The following is a 24937-nucleotide window of genomic DNA, read 5'->3' as shown; positions in this document are numbered from 1 at the left end:
ATACCATCTTTATTGTTTTACTGTATTCCTGTGTGCAAATAAGCAGCAGCCTCTCATCTAGTGTTCAGACATCTTGTCCCCAGACTTCAGGATTGAATGACTGTACACTGGATCCAGAGCGCCTGCGATAAGTAAAGGCTGTACTTATTATAATTTTCACTTGAATATCTACTGCTATTTTAAGAGAATAAATCTTTGTGCTTTGGAAACACAAATCGAGATTCGACCATCGTTATTGGTTAGCGACAATACGCACTTAACAGCCCGTACCCAATAGGTGGTGGCTGAACCTTGAAGGGGGTGTTAGAGCGCTGTGTTTGGGCGCGATTCCGTAGGTCTAGAACCTGTGTGATACGTGAGAGAGACTGCGGGCTGAAATCGTGTGTGACCTCATACAGCAAACACCTCAAAGTCACGGCAGCTGGGAGCGTGTTCGGGACAACCTCCATTTGACTGATGTGAATGAGTTCTTTGTACAGCACTGCGGAATTAGTATCGCTATATAAATAAGTGATGATGATGATGATGATGATGACCTTTACCCCACAAAAATGTGAAAGCATCTATACCACCTCCCACCGTATGTCCACATTCATTAACCATATGGAAATGCAGATCAAACTTTGAAACCAGTTGTACCTCATGCCCGACATACACACTACATGCTACATACTATCTGGCCATCCCAATCCAAATACTACTGGCATCAGTGCAACCAGGTGGCCGACGTTTCCCATGTCTTTTGGGTGTGCCTCTCCATTGAACCACTCTGGAGAGAGGTTTTTACTTTAGTGTCTGTCGTGCTTGGTGATCCCGAACCTACATTTGGTCTCCAACATGTTTACCCATCTTCTATTCCCAGTCACAACAGATGCCTAGTGGGCCACATTTTGATAATGACTAGAGCTGCCATAGCCCAGAGCTGGAAGTCATCTGCCTCCCCCCTCCTTATCTTACATCATTGCAAAGATTCAGTATAGCTTTAACATGGAGACCATAGAAATTCCCTATTCCACATATGCATCGGCTCCTATTGTGAATTGGTTCAAGTGCATTAGTATATTACTGATGGTGTGGGCGCGACTCAGAGGGTTTTCACTTCCTTCCTGGCCCCATCACCTGTGGCCTTAATTGAATCACCCCAACCTGATTGAAATTTTACATACTAGACTCCGCATTGATTTGCAGACTTTGTTTCCCTTAATGTGCTTGTTAACCTTGTTGTACTTTACTGTATTTATTGCAATTGTGTTGTTCTCTTTGAGTGACTACTCCCATCAATGTGGGGGGAGTTACTCATGTACCCCTTGTTTCATCTCCCTTTTACTTTCTGTATCCCGCTATATTCCTTTCAAAGAAAATTATTGAAATTAATAAAAGAAACAGACAGGGCAAAATATAAAATGATAAAATAGGTAGGGCATATCAGGGAACAGTCAAACTATGGCACCCAAATATGCCAAGTATGTCAATTTGGAACACACCTTTTGGAAGTGTTATTCGGTTCTATTTAACCAACATATTTCATTCATGTACATGTCATCAGGCGCAAACTCGGGGGCCTAGTAGAAAAAACACTCCCCAGTCATGCAATCCTTACTACAACTGCTGACTGCAGAGAGGTGTATAGCATTAGATCAATTAATGGCATACCAAATTGAATGTTATACCTTCTGAACTAGCAATGGTAGTTATCATCCAAGCCATAATGGTCCAGAGATTTAATTATGTAGTACTTGATCAATCCACTTGAATTATTGCACCTGCCAGAAACAATACATTCAAAACCCACTAAGGCTAAATAGTGAAGTGAGTCAAAAGTAAATACAAAATAGCATGTGGCAATGGGCAATAAACCCCAAAGTAACAATAAATAAAAACCCCTGTATTGATACTCCTGCTGTGATCCATAGCCAATACCAGGAAACCTTTCTATTCATATTTAGTAAGGTTTCATTTATATATTTTATTTTATTTTTTATTTTTGCTCCATTTAGTTATTTATTTATTGTTTTTCATGTTTTACATAATAAAGTTATGTCCCCAGCCTGGATCATATGTGCCTGAAATGTATCAATTTCAAAGAAAAAGCTGCGGCACAAATATGCTGATCGCCTAATATGACCAGCCATGCATTTGAACACCGCTGGCTGAGCCTACCAGTTAAGCTCACCGTCCCACGTATTGCCCCCTATAGATCACACACCGCCATATGCACTCAGCTAGAATTCAGCCACGCTAGGACAGCCCCCACGGGCCTCCAAACTCCTTCCATTACATGCCTGAGCCATCCACAGTGACGCATGCCAACCCCAACTCTCAACCAGCAGACTGCGAGATATGCGAGATCCGTGACAAGCAGAGGAGCAGTCAAAAACAGCATGGACAAAAAATACATTATTCTCACACAACCGGATGGAACAATCTTCGGAGCTGGACAGACAGTGCCAGATTGTGACCCGTGGAGATGGCAATGCAAGCCTTCCACTTGTTGTGATGTCTCCAGGGAGCAGAGTCTAAGGAAGACAGAACAAGGTGTGAACCATGTGAAATAATTGAAGCTCTCATCTATGCTTGAAGGCGATAGTCTGAAACAAAACTAGGGAGGCAATAAGCCAGCACCCAGTTGATCCCATCATAGGTACGGTACCTCTACACAGCAATATAAATGCCCTGTCTGCATACAAAACAAAAAAGACCTCTCCAGCCTCTCTCCAACACCTTCTCTCCCCTATCTTTACATTCTCATCCCCTGAGATGGCAGTACCCCATTTTCACCAAACCTTAGAAACGGCCCTTGATCAAGTGGCTCCAGCGACACTACATACTACACATCAACTTCGATGTCAACCGTGGCACACTAAAGCAACACGAAATCTTCAAAAACTGTCCCGTAAATCAGAACGTCACTGGCGTAAATCTCGAACCTCTAATGAGTTCTTCACATATACTTCTGTCTACCACTCCTATCGAAATGCTCTGGACACTGCAAAACAAACATACTTCCAATCTCTTATCTATGCTCAGGCTTCTAACCCCAAACGAATTTTCAATATATTTAAATATCTTCTCAATCCTCCCACCCCGAACCCTCCATCTACTATCAGTGCTCAGGATCTTGCTTCCTACTTCAAGGACAAGATTGACAAAATCAGACTAGAAATAGTATCCTCTTCCTCAACAAGCAATCAGCTCAATTCCTTCCCACTACCCTCTGACACCCTCTCTTCATTTGATCCCACAAATGAAGAGGAAATTTCTACGCTCTTCTTATCTTCCTACTCTACCTACTGTCCTCTTGATCCTATTCCCTCGCAAATTGGTAGATCCCAGTCTTCTGTGCTCATTTCACTTCTAACTCAAATCTGTAATCTCTCACTCTCTACTGGCATTTTTCCATCACTATACAAGCATGCAGTGATTACTCCTATTCTAAAAAAAACAAGATTCCGACCCAAACTCTCTATCAGTTCTTTATAACATAGTGTACTTTACTGCGCGCATGCGCCCGCCTGTAGGACAGCTGGCCGGGCGCTGAGGCAGACAACAGAGCGTCCCGGTTGTTGCCCAGGCAACCGGGACGTGGGAGGCGGAAGTGACGTCCCGGTCATCATGGAGACGGCCGGGACGTCCGAGGCATACTTTATTGGAATACAAAGAAAAAATGTCCTCTAGTGTTGAGGATGTTAAAATTATCACTCAATGCAATAGTAATTTAGGAGTCTTTATTTAATCCATCATTCAAAAACACTGGCCTGTGTTTAAGATGGATGAAGATTGTAGTAAAATCATTTCTGATTGACCAAGAATGGTCTAAAAAAAAGCGAGAAACCTAAAGTCCATTTTGACTGCTATATTCCACCTATTCCAGAAAATAATGGCATCCAATCCACCAAAGGATTTTTCTTCTGTTTGAATTGTAATTCCTGTAAGAATCTTGGCATTAAGACCACTAAACATATAAAAGAAGTTAAGTCTAATAGTAATTCATATTGTTTTCCAATTAAAACCCACATATCATGTAATACTAAAGGAGTCATATATGTACTGGAGTGCCCCTGTGGCCTCCAATACGTAGGGATGACCAAAAGGAAATTAAAACAAAGGATAACTGAGCACATCTTCAATATAAGAAGAGGATTGAAAACCCATAGTGTCAGACCATTTCTGTAAAGTGCATAATCAAGATCCCAAAGGTTTAAAATTCATGGGAGTAGAATATATTCAACCAGATTGAAGAGGAGGGGATCATGTACAAAAGATTTCCAGGTCAGAATCCAGATGGATATTTAACATGAAAACGTGTGCCCCCCATGGATTAAATCTGGACTTTGACCTTAGTCAATTCCTTTGGGAACCGAATAGGCTCAGTTCCTTATTTTTCTATTCATGCATTAATTGGTAATGCTTTTAATTTTATTGATGCAATATATTACTTACTTCATTTAATTTTTTTCCCTCTTTTCATTATTTATTAATATATTATCAAGTGGTTTGTGTCAGATATATGACAACATTAACATTTGATATTTTTATCCATATACTGTAGTTCTAATAGTTTTAGCCATTTTTAATAAAGTAATAATACAACTAAGAAGAACGAATAAAAAGCCTACTCTACACTGCAGCAGTATTCTTGATAAAGTCCCAAGCGGATGAATCGCGTTGAAAACTGACTGCACCTATTTGACCCATCTAGCACACCATGGTAACAGGAAACCACCGCTGAGAGAAGCTGCACAGATATTTTCGCAATTGTACAGGAGACGTGTGCGCTGACAAGCTCCGGAGGGAGAACCTGGTCTCATCGCTTCCTAGTCTCACAGTGACATTGAGAGGCCGGGTAAGTGCAGTAGAGTTGAGGGAGAGGTTTACTGGACATATGTGCTGGACTGTTCATATTTGCAAAGGAGTATAAACATTGTCTATTCCTCTTTCATATTGGATGTGTCTTTTGACTTCCTTTTGTCTGTCAATAGTGTTTAAAATACTTTGTGCTCCTTTTTTATGCTTATATCCTTTGTTAATATACCATAGGAGCTGCAGTACAATTAGACAGTGCGCTTGTCTGAAGCATTTTATAAGAATTTGAGTAAGTTTACGTACTTAAGTTTTCTGGACAAAACCATGTTACAATGCAAGGGGTGTAAATTAGTTTATAATTTTGCACATAAGTTAAATACTGGCTGTTTTTTCATGTAAACACGAATACTTGATAACTTATTTGTACACTGAAATTTAAAGTTGATATTTGCATGCTACATGAAAAAACAGCAAGTATAATAAACTAATTTACACCCCTTGCATTGCAAAATGGTTTTGTCCAGAACACTTAAGTTAGAAAACTTACTCAAATTCTTGCTTAAGTTCCTTAATGAAACAGGCCCTGTTAGGGCATATTCACTAAACTGCGGGTTTGAAAAAGTGGAGATGTTGCCTATAGCAAACAATCAGATTCAAGCTGTCATTTTGTAGAATGTACTAAATAAATTATAACTAGAATCTGATTTGTTGCTATAGGCTGGAAAATTGTTGAATGGAACTCTTATAATGCTGATACTATAATATCGACTGTAGCAAAAATGTATCCTATAAGCTATACAAGGTATCAGGTGAATTTTGAGTAAAGCAGGCAGACCTTAAATAGAATCTACAATCTAGAATTAATGTGTCCCAAATTCAGTATTCTGGGTATATATAAATAAAATAACTTTAAATTGATAATAGTGTATAGCTAGAGAAAACCCAGAACATCTAACCTGAAATCATTCACGGGTTGGATATAGCGGGGAGTGTCAGGCTTTGGTTGTGAAGAAAATACTCCAGCAGCGATTAAAAGGATAATTCCTTAATAAGTTTTGTTAAATATTGTATTGTGATATATTAATTTGGTACATTCATTGATTATAGCGCATTTATATATTTCCCATATTACGATACAGAATCATTCCTCGTTTCTTATATGCGCAAAATGCAAACTAAGATCAAGTTGTCAATTATATATTTTATGCATAGAGTGTTAATAGATCTCTGTGTGATTCCTCCGATGACTAGACTAATAAAGGGTAGGTATTGCACGGAATACTGATTCATAAGTATGTGAGTATTATCCGTAGCTTTCTAAAGAGTTTTTTATGAGGCTGCTTGTTCCTGCATTGTAAGATTATTCAACTTAGCTTCTTTCAAGTAATTGCTGTTAAACTAATAGTTCCTTCAAAGTGTTAACCGCTTGTTAACCCTAGACAGCATGATAATATTCAGCGCTGATAAGTCAATACCCAATATGGCATGTAGCGGTTTGTATTTTAATTCATAGGGTTAGTAGAGCACGTCTGTCTGATATTAAATATAGATATTTAGGACTGCATTGAGAGTATCAAACAATGATCAATGAGATGTGACCAGCGAAACCGACGCGTGTTTCGCTGGTAATCTGCTTGTTCATGGTGTGTCTTTGTGTGTGTGTGTGCATGTGTGTGTGTACTTGTATTCCTATGCTTGTGGAGAGATTGACTTGTTTACACACCAACACTGTGGGGACCTTAGTCGTAGTGGGGACAACACAACCACAAAGCTTCTAAAGGCTAATAATTGCAGGGGTCCTTGCTGATATGTTCAGTACAAAAATCTGGCATGTCCCATCGTCACTTTTATGTGCAGCTGTCTGATGTGGAGCCTCAGCCTCACTGCCGGTTATAGCTTCTGCTACCCAGTCTGCTGACCTGCTTTGTTCCTGTTCCTGTCTATTGAACTTCTACTGATTCTCCATGTATGACCCTTGGCTTGGATTTGGACTTTGCTTGTGAATCTCGTGACCCTGACCTCTGGCTTGAATACCGTGTGTGTATGCGAGTGCCACCTCTATAGGTCATATGTAAGCAGGCATTTGCAGCGGTCGCATCCATCTGCTGCTGAAAGTAAGGTGGAGCATGATAGAGCCCCCCGGAGATTCAGATTATAGCCTGGAGAGCAGTGGAGATGAGTATGCCTCTGACACTTCGGATGAGAGCGGTTCAGTCACCAGTGGTGATACACCAGTGGTGATGACCTCTGGCTTGAATACCGACCTCCCTGTCTGCTCGTGACCCTTGACCCCAGCTTGTATACTGGTACTGTTGTCTGCTGCCGGCCCCTGACCTCTGCTTGGATTCCACTCCGCTTGCCTGGGTTCTCCCCAGCCGGTACACACTTCACGACCCTCTGTCAGTCCGTAGCCCAGTCTGTCCCCACCATCAGGGGCTCCAGTGAACACCTGACTGGCAGAGTAGACTCCGGGTTGTGTTGTGCCGGCTGGAGGGGTTCCTAACAGCTTGTTTGCAAGAAAATACTTGTGGAAACATATGATGAGATGTAAGGTAAATCGAAGGGGCTACAAACCCACACATGGCAAAAACAGCATTCAGTCATTTTGTGCTTTTGCTCAGTCAGTTCCAACTGACATTAATGGTGGCTTTTGGAACCTCTTGAGCGACATGACGCAGGATGAAATCTTATTCACAGTCAAAAATGACTGATGCATCATGCAGATGGGACAGCAACTCTTCAACCAGGTCAGCTCAGATGTTGGCAGGAGTACATCTGCCAGAAGCTTAGAAAAACGGGAAGGCAACTACTACAGGCCAGAAGAGCTACCCCTTTGGAGATACTTTGGAGATAATACTTTAACATCCCATCGAACACTCTGCATGTAGTAGATGCTGTGAAGCTGGTAGCTGGCTATGATGGGGAGACAGGTACATTTAAGAACCCTTACTGGCAATCAAGGTCGGGCACAGCTTGAAAAAAGGTAGTGTACACTGTGGAGTGCAGAGACATGATGGAGGGCTACACTGCTGAGGTTGAAAGATATATGAGGCAAGATGGAACGAATTGATCTTATCGACTACCTTGAAAACTTTTAAGGAGACCAAGTGGAACATGCCTCAGCTCTTACCTTCCATGGAAGATGCAAAAAAAAGCACTTGTACCTCAATGAGAAGCAGAAACCCTACCAAAGTTGTCTATCCACCGAGTCTACGCTTAACCACTGCTCACAAAAGTCACTCTGGCACAGATAATCTTGTTCAATCGAAGAAGGGAAGGGCAAGTTTTCACGATGTTGCCGACTACCTTCTCCTCAAGAAATACTTTGGATCTCCACGAAGATGTAGCCCTAGCGCTTTCCAAGGTTGAGAGGAAGCTCTACAGGTACGTCACTTGCACCGGGAAAAACGAGGGGGAAAAGTTCCTATTCTGCAGACCAGTTGCCTTGTCACATTTCAGGGGTTCTGATTGCATGCGACTACTTACCCAAGAGTGTGGGGCCAAACATCCCAACACTCTTTATTCCGCGAAGTTTTGAAAGGTTGTTGCCTCTTTCTCAAAAGTCCTCAAACTAAACGACAGACTGGATCAGTCTGTGGACTTCCTTGGGCATTACATCAAGGTGCACCAGCAGTATTACTGCCCCAGAGAAGGTACTCTCCAACTCACCAAGATCAGCAAACTGGTAACAGACTGGCTGAATTCAAAAGCATGAATTTGGACGAGATGCACATTGATCCAGATAGTAAGTTGGAAATCTTTTGTCTGATGTATGCTTTTGAATTTTACCCTGGTCATTTACATATCTGTTTCTTCTCAGAACAGTCCAACTGCAGAGCAACAGGTCAGATGATGTGCAATCCCCTGTAATAGTGGGACAAGTGGTCAGGTGTTCAGTCGAAACTTCCACATAAGAAGAGAGGCATGTAAGGACCGGCAACATGGAACCAGTGCCCAGCCAAGGTTTCCACAGGTAGGTGTAGCACACAGTTGGGTTAGACAAAAGCACTTTGACTTCTCCGTATTTTGCAGGGTCATAATAGACCGCTCATCTTCCTTTCAGGTTGTAAAGAAGTTCAGAGAAAAACAGGGCCAAAGAGGAGATCCAAGCTGTGGTGAAGCACCTTATAAAGTTTATACAACCATGCCAGGTGTCCGGCAAGCATGACTATACATAGTGGATCCCACCCTAAAAACAGTGTTTGTAGAGCTTCCTTGGTCCAATGTGTTGATGTTTGAGTAATGTTTCCTTACTGTGTTGGTTGATTGTGGAGCTAAGGTGTTTTAATCCATGGACTCCAGAGGGTTTCAGTGATCTGTCTAAAGAGATGATAAATTAAGGGGGATAGGAAATAGAGGGGGGGCTTACCATGTGTGGTGTCATTCACCTCTCTAGGTACTCTATTGGTACATGGTATGGAATATTATCTAGGATGAGATAACAAGGGTTAGTAGTTTCAAATGTTTATACCACTGTGAATAGGTTGCTCTCAAAAGAATGGTGGGTGTTAGTTCTTACTTGTTTATAGCTATAAATGTTTAAAGACAACTGGGGGTTTATATTACTTTTCTATGAGTGGGAATTTTATAGCAATTCAAGGTGACTACAGTATACCAGTGTGTGGTGTTTAGCTACTGGACAGCTTCTGTACTGTAGGAGGTGATATTGTGAGTACTAGACCAGGTAGATATCTAGCTCTTAAAAGGGCCTTTTTTCATATATGAAAGAGTGAGAGTGTAAGGTTCAGTTTGGGATGAATTGTCTTTGTTCTGTTTCTTTCTGTTGCAGCAGTTTGCACGGAAAGGACTGTTTCCTGGTCTGGCATCCCAGGGCTTTGAGGGTGCAGGTAAGCGGTATCCAAAGCATTTGGTCCTGGCTAAAGCACTACGTCAGGGAAAGAAGGTATAGGTGGTGCTTCTGTCTTCTGGAACAAGGATTGGATGTGTGTTAGAGAATATAGACTGTAACCTCCAAAGGGGCAGGGACTGATGTGAATTACAAATATTCTATGCACAGCACTGTGAAATTGGTGGCACTATATAAATAAATGATTATGATACTATATTCGAGGTGGCACTTACTTTCATCTATGAAACCGTCATATCAAAAGTTGTTTACCATTTTACTTTTTTGGGTAGATGGAAATTGATTAGCTTGTATGTGCTCTTCTACAATTTTTAATAACAAAAACATTATTTTTTAACCATGAATGTTTAGCATAAAAAGTATTGTTTTTTGTTTTCATCTTTATGGGACATGATACAGCTCTGCTGTATTCTATGCATTGGATTGGTGGTAGTCAGCATATCGATGCTGACTACCCCGACGTGGAGAGACCAAAGGGCTCCTTCCTCGACCAGCGTGCAGGACGACTTCTTTGTAATGCAACTGGAAGTGATGCCGACCCCTGAAGAAGGCGGCACCAGCTGATGACGTCACTGACAACCGCAACGTGGTCATCGGTGCTGTGAAGGGGGTAATGTATTATCGGTGACGCCATCAGCTGGCGCCGCCTTTTTCAGGGATCGCCATCTCTTCCAGTAGCATTACAAAGAAGTCGTCCTGCGCGCTGGTCGGGGAAGGAGCCCTTCGGTCTCTCCACATCAGAATAATGAGTATCATTATTCCGTGCCCAACCCATTTGGATACAGTTAATCTAGAGAACAGCTTTGTAATAAATGCATCACTAAAATGTACTAGCAAAAAAAGCAAAGTAGGGACATTTATAAGCTAATAAAATAAATTGATCTAAAGGTGGAAAACCCCTTAAACTTTTGAGTATTGTATCTGTAAACTGCATGTTGATATGTATTGATGTATGAAATGTAAATTACAGCTGTGTTATATCAGAATGAATAATGTCTACTAAGTGAGACACTGAGTCAAGGGTTTTAAACACTACAGAAGGAAAATATTTGAATGCGTAACTGGAAAAGCTGACTGGTTTACATATGGGTTTCTCCTCAAACAGACAGATGACAGTAAAAGTCAACATATGTTTTGACATGTTTTTAAAGAGGGAAATTATACAGAATATTTTTAATTTAGTACATATATTAAATAGAGACTTTTTTATTTAAATTTTGGATACCAAACACTCACAAAGGGCATAAAACCTGTTATAAATAATAAATCTACAGCAGTTTTTATGTAGGTTGTTATTTTTAAGGAAAGGTGCTAGACCTCCCTAATGTATTGAAGTGATCACAATTATTATTATGTATTTATAAGGCTACACAAAACTCTGAAGTGCACTAATCTAGACATCTTCTTCTACAGATATTTTAACACTTTTAAAGTTCCCCTAGCCTCAGATATTATAAACTTATAATCAATGCAAGCATATATGCTTTTACTATTTACATGTACAGTACATTTATCTATTAATGTATTATTTTATTGTGCACATTGGCTTTTACCACCTTTTATACTCACCTTTCTTAATTCTTATTTATTTAAAATGATTGATTTACATATACTTATATATCAACAGCATTCTCCACAGAGCTTAAATTGATTTTTGTGTTGTAATCAACATAAACACAAATAAAGCATAACTTACATTTTAATTTATTGAATTTCCTGCTGGAAAAGCATTTTCTTAAATTCTTACAAAAAGGACTGCTTTAAATTATATAAGCTTCAGGAACATTGTTGCCACTATGAGTGATGACCACTATTACATTTAGCCTGACCATCAATTGGACTGATCTGTCCAATTTGATCACTCAATGTTCTTCTAATCAAAACCTACCATGTATAATGAACAAGAGTAGTAGCTTTTTCTCTTTTATAGACCCAGAGCACCCTGCTTACTTTCCTGAAACATAACTTTACCAGAAGCAGTTTGTTGAACCAGCTGCAGATTCTGAACATATGGTTCTCTTTCACCTCACCACCAGAGCTAAGAGATAATTTCCCTTACTTCCTGAATGAGGGGGAGTGGCTGTCAATTGCTGCAGACATCTCACAAATCATAGTTGAGTAACACACAGTATTGTGAGCACAATGTATGAAACATAATACATTTTATTAGTGCAACTTCTATATGTAGAGAAGTTTCCAGCTCAGCCCATAAAATATACTGTATTTCATGCAAGCTAAAAATGTATTTTACAATCTTACATGACAACAGTGTACTGTATTATCTATCAAGCCGCTTTTTGCAGCACAGTACAGAGTATTTGTTACCCTGACTAAATAATATTGTAATGTGGGAAAGCGCAGATTTTCATGTACTAGTGTAGTATCTCAGATTATGATTTTTGTTTACATTTTAAAAACATATGCCACCACAATTTATCTTTTAGTTGCCTACTCTCCTGCACAGTCCAGGAGACTCCAGAGAGCTGGGCACCATTCACCAATGAAGCATGCTGTGCAGAGGATTGATGATGTGATGTGCACCAAATTGTGTCATCATTTCCTTGTCCTCAAAGGCCCTGATGACGTGAATAACTAAGCCCACACACTTGCCACTTCAATCTCCCCTGAAAGGAGATAAAAAAAAGTAGGCAAGTATAATTTATCTATATAGATTTAAATGCTAAAGTTGTGTCTATATTACTGCTATTGTTCTTTTACTGTTGTTTCTATTTATTATAGATGCTCAAAATTGTCTTTATTTATTGTAAAATGTATGACCTGTCAGAGCCTTGCAGGAATTGAGGTAATTCGTTAGGCATGCTGGGAAGTTCCTGTTCTCTGTTCTGCATTCTAGTTTTGTATGTCCTGTTGAGGAAACATATTATATTTCACTGCTGAGAGTTGTCACTCTACTCTTTCTTTGACGACATCTAAATTTCTTAAACCATATTTTGCAAAACGTCATAGGCGGCAAACAATGCTAAATTTTCCAATCAATATAAAGTGCAATTTAATTAATAATTGATTTTTTCATGTGTATGATAAATTGGAAAACTTTTCGTGTCAAAGCTCCTTGTCCTGTCACTGTTAATTAATATAAAAGGCACTATGGAGTAAAGAAAAAAGAACATAATGTTGTTTACAGAACAACATGGATATGAGTAAATAATTGGAAGAATAAAAACACCTTAGCTGAAAGGCTTTGGGCCAAAAAAGTAAACTTGTTGATCCTGTGGTTTGGAGTGGATCTGACAATGCTGGGTTACCCGCACCTCCAAGACCCCCATTCCCCCTTAAAATCATCGCTCTACTCAGAAAAAGCAGAGTGAAAACCTCCTCTGCATGGAACATGCATTAGACCTCTCATGCTTAGAAGAGACCCCAAACTCTGATCTATTAAGAGCAAAGTGGTGTCCAGAATGTGGGGATGGCAGTGCCCCTACCCAGATTTTACAAAGGGGCCTGGCGATACACTGTACTGCCCTGTGTGTGGTCTACTCATGACCAATTGTAGACTAAATGGAGCAAATGGTATAGATTAAGGTTTGACTCCATATTAGAGATGTTCACTGACCCCCGTGCTCTGGTTATGGTTTTGGTTTTGGATCTGGATTAACTTCCTGTTTTGGTCTTGGTTTTGGCAAAACCTCCCTTGCATGTTTTGGTTTTGGTTTTGGTTTTGGATCCCCGTTTTTTTTGGGTTTTTTTTTCAAAAATCCTTATTTTTATTGCTAAAATCACATAATTTTTAACCTCGATAACACTAATTTCAAGCCATTTGCAGTCAATTTGAACCACCTCACAGGTCACAATATTATTTTCATATGCTTTAAAACAAAGACTGCAGCGACCTGGCTGGATGCTAAGCGACAGAGCAATGACACAAACCCACAGCAGTTCATAGCACATCTAGGAAACATTGCCACACAGCAGTGGCAGAAAAGAAAAGTGGTGCAAGATAGAATTGTTCTTTGGCCCTCCCACCCACCCTTATGTAAGATATTGAAAAGGACATGTATAGTTTAACAAAGCAAGCACTCCAGCAACACGCATTGCCACTTTTGTGGCTGAAGTGCTTGGTTTGTTTGGGCCCCACAAAACGAGCTAACAATGGGTTTAAGGTACCTAAGCAAACAGTGCTGTTAATAAACTCAACTCTACTGTGGCAAGTCATGTACCAGTGGAAACAGCTCTTGCCAGTGATAAGAAGAAGGCCATTGTCATGCCTGGGCATAAGACCAATAAATCCACCTTTATGTGTAGAATTATTGTTACACAAATCCTGACAACAGTTGTCTAGCCATTTGTAGCATTGTAAAGCCACAGTCAGTAGAGGTAGGGACCTTAACCATCTAGGAACCTCATCAATGTTATGCCATTTGAAGCGAGTTCTTGGAAAGCTTTTGTTAAAATCAGAAGCTTATGCTAAAAAATAACAACAAACAGTCCAGCATCAGCTACCTCCCTTCTCTCAGCTAGATCCCAGCATCTGCTATCCACACCTCCAACCCCTTCATCATCAATATCCTCACAAATGATCAGAGATCCAAGTTTCTAAGGCGAGATGACTCCTCCCCTATCAAGGACTCCTCAGAAGAATCCTTGAGCGTTAGGCCCACTGCTGCTGCTCCTGCTGCTGGGGGTGGATCGTCAACCCAGAAGCAGACCAAGAAGAAGACTACTGGTAGTTTACAACAATTGACTATTAAACAATTTTTTGCAAGAGGAAGCAGGTGTGAAAGGTGTCACCCAGTAGCAAAGCGGACCACAGACGCCATGTCGACTATGCTAGTATTAGATCTACGTTCAATATCCACTATTAATGCAGCTGGTTTTAGACTTGAGATCTTCTGTCCCCGGTACAAAATTCCATCACAACATCATTCTACTAGAAAAGTAATTCCTCACCTCTGCTAGAAGGATCTCAAAAATGTAACTATCGGGCTACAAAATGCCATTCTACCCACTGTACACTTAACCACAGATATGTGGACAAGCGGAACTGGGCAAACTAAAGATTATTTGATTGTGACAGCCCACTGGTTTGGTGATTCCCCTTCAAAAGCTGGGACAGCAGCAGCATGTACCCAAAAGCGTTACATTTTTCAGAGGCAGGCTACTCTGTCTATCATCTGCTTCACTAAGAGGCATATTATTATTATTATTATTATTATTATTATTATTATTATTATTATTATCATAGATTTGTAAGGCACCACAGTTCTCCACAGCGCCGTACAGTAGGAAAGACAAGGGCATACATAAAACAGGACATGCGTAAAACAAGAACAGACAAGGCAGACAAAATGAATGGAGACATGAAAACAAAGGGTATGGAGGACCCTGCTCATTAGAGAGCTTACATTCTAAAGGGAAGAGGGCACAACTGATAGTTGTGAGGGTGCATTAGTGTGAATAGTGTTATCGAGGATAAGGTCATCTCTAAAAAAGAGATGGGTTTTCAAAGAGCATCTAAAGATTTGAAGGCTGTGGGAAAGTCTGATTGAGTGTGGTAGGAAATTCCATAAGTGAGGAGCAACATGGGAGAAGTCTTGAAGGCGGGAGTGAGAGGTGGTTATCAGAGATGAGACAAGACGCAGGTCAGAGGTAATACCGTTGACAACCTGTTTGAAAAACTAAGGGATGTCATTGCAACATGGCCTATCCTGCTTTGACTCTCCTGAGGATATGTGATTTCTGATAACGCCACCAATATTGTTAGAGCATTACAGCGGAGGGAATTCCATCACATTTCCTGTTTTGCTCACACAATCAACCTGGTAGTACAGAACATTTTAAAAAAGGACAATGACATGCAGGAAATGCTGTCTGTATACCGAAATATTTAGTGTCATTTTCGGAATTGTGCAACAGCATGTAGGAGAATGCAGCAGCTGAAAGAAGAATAGAATTTAGGGGGAATGTACTTTAGTCCAGTGTAGTGGAGAATACTTTCCGTGTTGTGCAAGGTGCTGAAACCAATCGAAGTAGTCACCTGTAAAGAGAGTGCAGACACTGTTACCTTGAGTCAAGTGATTCCCCTAATTAGACTTTTTGAAAAGCAGCTAGAAAATGGAAGGAGGAAATCAAACAAAGCAATTCCACTAATGATGTTGAACTTGTAGATTAAGTACTTTATTTGTTTCACCAGGTTCTATTAACATCTTGAAATCGGATCATTACATTTTGGCAAGTGTGGTAGATCCTAAGTTTAAGAGCTATGTCTTCTCTTTCTTTCCAACTGACCCAGATCTCAAGAAATGCAATGAGCTCCTGGTCAGCAAGCTGACAGCTCAAGTGGTACTGGACACAATGACGGCTCCTCCTTCAGTTACTCTGGAAATTGCTGCTAGGAAAAAGCTTAACTTTCCCAAGACACCCAGTGTTGATGCAGATGAGTCTGCACAACATTTTGACATTTGGTCTGGTCTAAAAGAATTGCAAAAAAATCGTGACAGCTCTTCCATAAAATTAACTGCAAATTCCATGAGGAAGGCCATTACCGGCAATTACATCAAAGTATACAAACTTCTGTGATGGTGGATTCCAGCTTTTTAGTTACATTTTGGTTTCCCTGACTTAAACCACTATGCATGAGGTAGAGGGATTAGTATCATCATGACTGAGACTGGAGAGTGACAAGAACAATGTGACTGAAGACTGGAGAGTGACAAGGACACTACCACCACTAATGTTTCTGTATGAGATATGGCACAGTAAAATGTGACTGGAGACTTTTAAAAACACTGCCAGCCCTATTATTTGAATTTCTGTTTCAGCACTAAACACTGCCACCTTTCTTATTTCTGGGTGAGCTATGGCACAGTACAATGTAACTGCAGATTTAGAAGAACACTGCCAACCCTATTATTTCTATTTCAGCAATGACAATTAGCAATGGAGCAATGGAGCTCTCCACTTTGTGTGTTATCTATATAACACAGTACAATGTGACTGCAGATTTATAAGACCAAGCCTGACAACACTATTATTTCTATTTCAGCAATGACAATTAGCAATGAACCAATGGAGGTCTCCTGAATGTCACTGGAGACTTTGAAGAACACTGCTACCCCTCCTCTTTCTTTTCTACCTATGACGCTGCCCATCTGCACTAGAGACTGCCAGGAACCGTGCTACCCCTTCTGTGTCCCTCTGTGAAATGGCGCTGGATCGCCATGGAGGGCGGTACTTATTGAAATCCAAAACTCACGAGATCCGGCTACGTAACAATGACGTTTTGCCTCGTTTTCAATTCCAAGGGTGCGCAAAAGAACCGAGCCGCCTCGGCTCGATAGTCGGATCTGCTAAGTTCGTGTGTGTTCGGTTCTCTGGGAACTGAGCCTGAGCATCTCTACTCCATATAGTACATCATGAATACACCCAGAATATGTTTAAAAAAATGCTAGTTTTCTATACATGCAGGAAAGCCACTTTCAGTTCTACACAGAATAAAATTGTGTGTTTGCACTATTAGTGACAAAAACTGGAACTTTTACTAATAAATTATAAATTTATGTAATAAATTATGTTTAAAAAAAGTAATATGAGTTGTTTCTTAGTTGGGCCAAGAATGATAACAAATGGAATTGTACTGATAGGTTTGTCAGTTATACAATTGAAGAACCTCAATCCATCCAGTTTTCTCTTATTGTTCGGTCTGATTGTACTTAAGTGCTATTCTGCATTATGTTACAGTGATAAACAACTTACTGAGCTCTCATTTTACATATACACATCTTTCCCATGTATCAAAATAGGCAAAAACACAAGTTAACCACTTTAAACATATATTCCATTTTCAGTGGATGCAAAACAGCATACCTCACAATAAAATATGATTTCCATTTAAATATCCCCAACACTTAGGGCATTCTCAGGGACTATGGACCACAGTAAATGCTGTAAGTATGGTGGGAGGGCGCCACACTTCAGGGGCTCTCCTCCTGCCAGCCCTTACCTCCTCCATACCGGCCATTGAACTGCAAAGAGGGTCTTCTAGAGCATGGGCGCCGCACATCACTCGGCACTCCACCCTCCACCTCGCCCAAAAACCCATACTCTGCTTTTCCAGCAAATTCTGTAGCCCCAGTTGGATTATGCATATGTGATGGTGTTAGACCGTAGAATACCAATGTGTTTGGTCTTTGTTATATATTTACAATCTTATAGAGAATTTCCTTTCATGACAGAAGGCAGAAGGTATTACATTTCATAAGTATCTTACAGGAGATATATAGCTTCTTTTAGTAGCATATGTTAATTGCGTCTCTTTTATTGTACTGGTAAAAATATGTAAATATATTTTTTTTCTTTGATTTCACCTATAGCATTTTTTAACTAACCAGTGCTAATGGATATAGAAGTCGCTTAATGTGTTCCAGACTATGGTAAAACTTCATTCTAACACTTATTACTGACACTAGAGTTAAATGAGGGAGCTGGATGTGTACAGACAGGCACATGTCAACTCTGTATAGCGTGAAAATATTCGCATTTCCGTTCACAATAAACCATAAATTATTTATTTTTAAAAATTGATATAAACAGATAAATTTAAATGTAAAAATCTTCATGAAAGAAACACAATTGCATGAACCATATAAATAAAGTGTTGATTACTGAAATGGCGCACAGCAAATGTGACTTGGATTCATTGTCTAAACACACAAAGAGCAGAGGGTCTAAATGAATGCACATATTTTGATTAGTTTTTCTAGTGGTTTAATTTTATTCATAAATTGGGCATGTTGTACATCTGGTGAAGTGTTTCATATGTTTAACTATGATGACCTCGACTATCCATGACTTGAACTCAGGGGCGGGCTGGACCGGGGGGCAGTGGGGCAGCGGGCACCCGGTACGCTCAGTCTAGCGGCTGTTCGGGCTGGCCTCTTCCCCCCGTCCCCTGATGCAAATTTTTTTTAATATTACAGGCAGCCGCATCGCGTATCACAGGAGACGGATAACATTTTCTGAATTTGTCCATATCAATAACTTGATAACTAAAAAGATAGCAAAAATTAGCAACAATCCTTGAATTATCATTTGAATTATTACTATAACCCACCCTCCTAAACCTTTGAACCATTTAGCCGGGTTTAACCATGAGAACCAGCCCTTTGCTTCAAGATCATATTCAGGATCATTATGTTGTTTCCAAAATTCCTTAAGTCTTTTTACTTCTCTAATGTGCACTTCTATAGGTTCACTAAAATTATCAGCAATATAAGAACAACAAGCTGGGCTGACTATCTAGCCCATTCCCCTTGTGCAGCAGTCAAACAGTCGAGCACCAGTTGATGTTATCTGAGGATCTAAACATGATATTTTAAAGTCTCAGAAGTTATCTTCAATATATCCACTATCTGGTCAGTCACATTAGCAAGTAATTTTGCGTAGGCTTTCATATTATGGGCATTTTGTACTGATCCTCCAAATTTGGATAGAGATAATCCCATCTTACGATACCATGGTTGGTATATTAGTCATGTGCTTTAGTAAATTTTTACTGTTCTTTTGGCTTTTAAGTGAGTTGGACTATATGTGAGATCTATGTTTTTCTGAACCCATGTGGTTGGAGTTATTCTGGCTAAACTACATGTTCCTTTGCCACCTATTGGTAAGAACTTATATGCCTGATGGCCACAAATAATACTACCTGTCACGAACGCCCAGCCTGTCCCAGATACAGCAATCTGAACAGCTGGCCGTGACTGGTGTCACCTTAGTCACTTAGCAATGAATACACCTTTTCTGCCACCACAAAGGATTTAGTATGGTGTCCTTACGTTCACCAGAACCACTTATTAATGTTTCACACTTAAATCATATACACATGTGCATGAGCCTCCCTGAGCTTCGTAAATTCACAAAGAATCACAGAGAACACACTAGATTAAATTTATTCAATCTGAAAAATGGTTCCAAGGCTTAGTTACAAAAATTAATAACAAGACATACAATAGGTTGCACAAATAAGTTTTAGAAAATAAGATAGGCAATAAAATCAGTGTCACTACTTACTAGTTAAGACCTGGGGCCTGAGTCATTAAGGCAAGCAAAGGAGTAAATGTTCTCTGGGACAAACCATGTTACAATGCAAGGGGTGCAAATCAGTTTATTATTTTGTACATAAGTTAAATACTGGCTGTTTTTTAATCTAGCACACAAATACTTGCTAGCTTTATTATTACATTGAAATATAAAGTTGATCTAGGACATGCCCTACCCAAACTATAAATCTGTCTCACATTTTAAATTTACCTCCCCCTCCAATACAACATGGTTTTGCCCAGGTACAAATGTTACTCCTTTTTTATGCTTTACTCTCCTTAATGACTCAGGCCCCTGGTGTGTGACGGAAAACAATTGAGAAAGATGACACATTCTTCAGACCTCCCATGAAAATGCACACGTTGTTTTCTAAGTCAGAAGATTTTAAACCTTTTTCCACATAGCTCTCACCCCCACCTTTGGAGTTTAACTGTCAATAAGGAAAGATTGATCTCCCAAATGTCACAGGGTTTTCAAAGCGAACTAGGTATGGCCTGAGATCAGAGCTCTCACCTCTGCTCGTTCTGCTTTGATAGATGGTTAACAACTTTAGGGCTTCAAACTCCTCAGAGATGCCTATCTCTCCCTGGTCTGGCTATTTTCAACAGATTATTAACACTTGCAGTTCAGACTCATGTCATCTAGCTAAGCACATGTTGAGATTACATTACAAGGTTACATACAATATACATTGTCATACATGAATTCAACAGAAAATAGCAATCAGTCATTAGATATACTATATAATTGTCACACAGCTACTGCTTCTGTTTCTCAAGCTGCTTTTCCTACAGTCTAATTGAGGGAATCACTTGGCTCACGCTAGCAGTATCTGAACTCACTTCAAAGGTGACTACTTCGAATGGTTTCAGCACCTTGCACAACACGGAAAGTATTCTCCACTGCGCTTGAGTAAAATTCATTCCCCCTCCTTTCCCAATTTCATGGCCTGTGGAGTAAACATGGATGGCTTTTTTCTGTTCCTCCATCATCAGAAGCATATACAGGGTGGAATTCCAACCTGTTATCACCTCTTGCTTCAGTTGATAGCAGGGTAAATTAAGTTGTTCGTGCAGTTACTGCAATCTCTTACATGCTGTTGCCGAATGCAGGTAATGTCCAAATATTTTTCGGGCCACAGACAGCATCTCCTGCACGACCCTGTCTTTTTTTTAAAAAAGCTCTGCACCACCAGGTTTATTGTGTGAGCAAACAGGGAATGTGATGCATATATGTTTTTATTCAGCACTTGCAACAAATGTACAAACAAACGTACACAAGGTGCGGTTCTCAAAATAAAACCAATTTAGGAAATTAGGGGTGGTATGCCTCAATAAAAGTCCAACATAACATCCAATAAATATCAAAAATACAAACTTAAAATCATAGGGTGACTGCACCACCTACTCAATACACACCAAGATCAAAATATCAAACAACACCGTCACAGCACACAACAATCTTTACAATAAGCAAGGAGAAACTGACCTGCGCTTTGTTAAGTGTACGCAAACCTGTAAATTAATTGAACAAAATCTATGTTGGGTGGACAGAACAGCTGCAGATGGAGAGACCACCACAGTCTGACCCAACATGCATTGTCCATCCAGGACCTCTCCATATCACTAATTTTCTACACCTCCAGAAGAATGTCACCCACCACCACATCGCAGGGAAGGGCTTTCTGATGGATGGACACTTGACACAAATACCTGACTGCTAAGCTAACTAGAAAAAAGGTGGTCAAATTATTCCAACACCTACCCTTGAGTGCTCCATACACCCACTCAGGGTAACTAAGCCCTGAAAGGCAGGAAAAGCTCAAGGCTCTGGAAACCCTCTTATAAACCTCTACGCTGAAGGGACATTTGAGCAAGAAATGGTCCATGGTCTCCACCTTCCCCTGGCACTCCTCAAGTGAGCCGGCACGATTATCGGCATTTCTATACTTCAAATTTCCGCTCACGTAAAGGCTTCCATGAAAAGAAAGCCAGGCAATGTCCAAGTACTTTGGAGGAACCCTCCAGGAATTGACCAGTTCCATTCCCTCCAAGCACACATTACCTGGGCAGTCTTTTAGTGACAGCTGTTACTACAAGTAAGAGTGCAAAATTCTTCTCCAAATCCCTTCTAGAGAAGTTTTTGACTTCCCCCACCTCCAGGCCCCAAAGCCTTGTCACTTTCAAGGTAAGAGTCTCGTAGGCCAGAAGGTATCTATGTCGGACCCAGAAATTTTTTACCGCACCTCCCTCTATCCAGACGTTGAGAAAGGGATGCACCCAGATTCTAAACCCCTCTACACATCGAGAAGGGGTCTCTAATAAGTGAATCCCCAGATGTAACTTGAGGAAAGTGGTTAGAAAGAAAATCACTGGGTTTACCATCCCCTGGCCACCCTCCCTCCTCGATTTATAGGCCATAGTTCGCTTAATTACTTTCATCTGGTTCCCTCACAAAAGCTGGAAGAACATGGCATAAACCTGTCAGGATTCTCTAGGGTGAGTGGGATCCTTCTGTTCTGCCTTGGATTGGTAGTACTTCACCCAGAGACGCGGAATCTAACAAAAGGGATGGTTTTCACCAAGGTTCCCGCAAGGGAATTTGGCCTTGGCAGCTTCCACCCTGCAGGTTGCGGCCCTCTAGGGGAGTTCCCAATGAGCAGTGATAGTGAACCGAGTACAGAGGAGAATGTAGGCAATAGATAGCCACAAATGAATAGGAGTACTGAGTGATACTCAGTGATAGTCCAATAATATGTGATTTACAGCAGCACACTTGGAGAGATGGTAGCGATGATCTGTAGCAGTTACCACTAACGAGTAGAGAAGATAATAGGTGATTGCAGCAGCACGCTTGGAGAGATGACTATGATGATGTGCAGGAATTACCACTAACGAGTGGAGCAGGTAATAGGTGATTGCAGCAGCAGAGTGCATAAGCTGCTTCCAGGCCAGGAGTCTGATGAGAAGAACCAGCACAGAGAGGTGCTGGGAGGAGCTTATAAACGAGAGGAAACCAATGGATGAGTGGGACAGGTGAAACACAGGTGAGATGATTACCTGCGCATGTGCAGAGCTGATTGCCAGCCTGACAGCCGGGAAACAAACGGGGAATGAGGAATGAATGATATTCAGATTACCGGGTGGCAGCCGTAGGTGAGCGGCGTGTGACAGTACCTCCCTCTTTAAAGGTGGTCACCGAACACCTAGGACCAGGTTTCTTGTGAATTTTAGAATGATATTTTTTCAATAATAACGGTGCTTTGACGTCAGAGGAACGCACTCAAGAACGCTTCTCAGGACCGAAGACCTTCCAGTCCACGAGGTATTTAATCCCACTCTTACACTTCTTGGAGTCCAGAATCTGTTTGATCTCGAATTCATCAGTTTGCTGAAGCTCGGGAGGGCGAGACGGAGTCACATGAGATGAGAAGCGAATGATTATGAGAGGTCTTAATAGAGAAATGTGGAAATCATTAGAAATGCGAAGAACATTACCCGAGAAATCTTGTATGGACCAATGTACCGGGGAGCAAATTTCATACATGGTACTTTCAGCCGGATGTTCTTGGTAGAAAGCCATACTCTGTCTTCAACTTTCAGGGGAGGAACAGCCCTGCGCTTCTCGTCAGCAAAAAGCTTGTAGCGTGTAGAGGATTTTTTTAACGCCCTTTGCACCTGAGACCATGTAGAAAGAAAGTCCTTACGTAGATTGTTAACTGCAGGGACCTGGGTGGGTGATAGGGCTAAGAATTCTGGAACGAGATGGTGTCCTCCATATACAATAAAGAAAGAGTGGCAGAGGTGGATTCATGAAAGGCGTTATTGTGAACAAATTTGGCCCATGGCAACATATCAACCCAATTGTCCTGATTAGCAGAGGAGAGAATCCTGAGTAATGTTTCCAGATATTGATTAACCCTCTTGGCCGTTGGTTTGAGGATGGTAAGAGGAGGAAAAAGATGCCCAGGAGATGACACAGAGATCTCCAGAATTTTGATACGAATTGGACTCAGCGGTCAGAGACGATCTCCATGGGGCAGCTATGTAAGCGAAAAATTTCTTTAACAAAGTGTTGTTCCATTACTGCTGAAGAGGATAAGCCAACCAAGGGGACGAAATGTACCATCTTAGCAAATCGGTCCACAATCACCCAGATGGTGTTACATTTTTTGCTAGTGAGTATGTTCATGATGAAATCCATGGATATATGAGTCTATGGTTTAGTGGGCAACGGAAGAGGATGGAGAAGACCCAGATATCGGTTTTTGATGGTAATGGAATTTAGGCCTCTGTAGTCAATGCAAGGGCGCAGGATACCATCTTTTTTCTTCACAAAGAATAAACTGGCTCCAGCAGGAGAAGTGGAGGGCCTAATAAATCCCCGATGTAAATTCTCCATGATGTATAAGGCGGTGGCCTCGGTTTCAGACAAGGAAAGAGGATAGACTCTGCCTCTAGAAGGAATTTTACCAGGTAATAGATAGATGGGGCAATCCCATGCCCGATGAGGAGGTAGTGGTTCAGCATATGTTTTATTAAAGACATCTGCAAACGATGAATATTGGGAAGGGAAGCATGGAAGTAGTAGAGTCCATTACGGTATAGAGAGTCCTCAGCAGTTTTACTTGGGTAAGGCATCATCTTGAGCAGGCTGTTCCCCAAGCCAGATTATGAGAGGAAGACCAGTCCAAGAGCGGTGAATGTAGGTGAAGCCAAGGTAGGCCTAGAACAATAGGACTAGTAGCCAGTGGAAGGATGAGAAAATACATTTTTTCCCGATGTAAGGCCCCTATCTGTAGGGAGAGTACATTGGTACAGTGGTGAATATGGCAATTTACCAGAGGAGCTCCATCAATACCAGTAATGACAATTGGTTTCTTCACGGAAGACAGAGCCAGTTGTTTCACTAAGGACAGTGAAATGAAATTCCCGACAGCACCAGAGTATAGTAGAGCACAGGACTGAACAGATCCAGAGGAGCAATGTAGGGTAACCGGAAAGGAGCAGGTTTGGTTAAAAGAAAAATCTGGAGAGGAGTTAACTGTCCTTAGCCTGACCTCCCCTGAGCAAACTAAGGTCTGTTGTTTCCCGACCGTTTAGGACATGATTTAAGAAGATGTCCAGGGTCTCCGCAATAAATACATAATTTATTCTTAATTCTCCTTTCTCTTTCTTCGGGGGTTAGGCGAGAGCGTCCCAACTGTAGGGG

Source organism: Mixophyes fleayi, chromosome 7 (genome assembly GCF_038048845.1).
Source record: "Mixophyes fleayi isolate aMixFle1 chromosome 7, aMixFle1.hap1, whole genome shotgun sequence".
NCBI lineage: Eukaryota > Metazoa > Chordata > Amphibia > Anura > Limnodynastidae > Mixophyes > Mixophyes fleayi.
The sequence above is the reverse complement of the archived record's forward strand: the minus strand, read 5'-3'. Positions refer to the sequence as shown.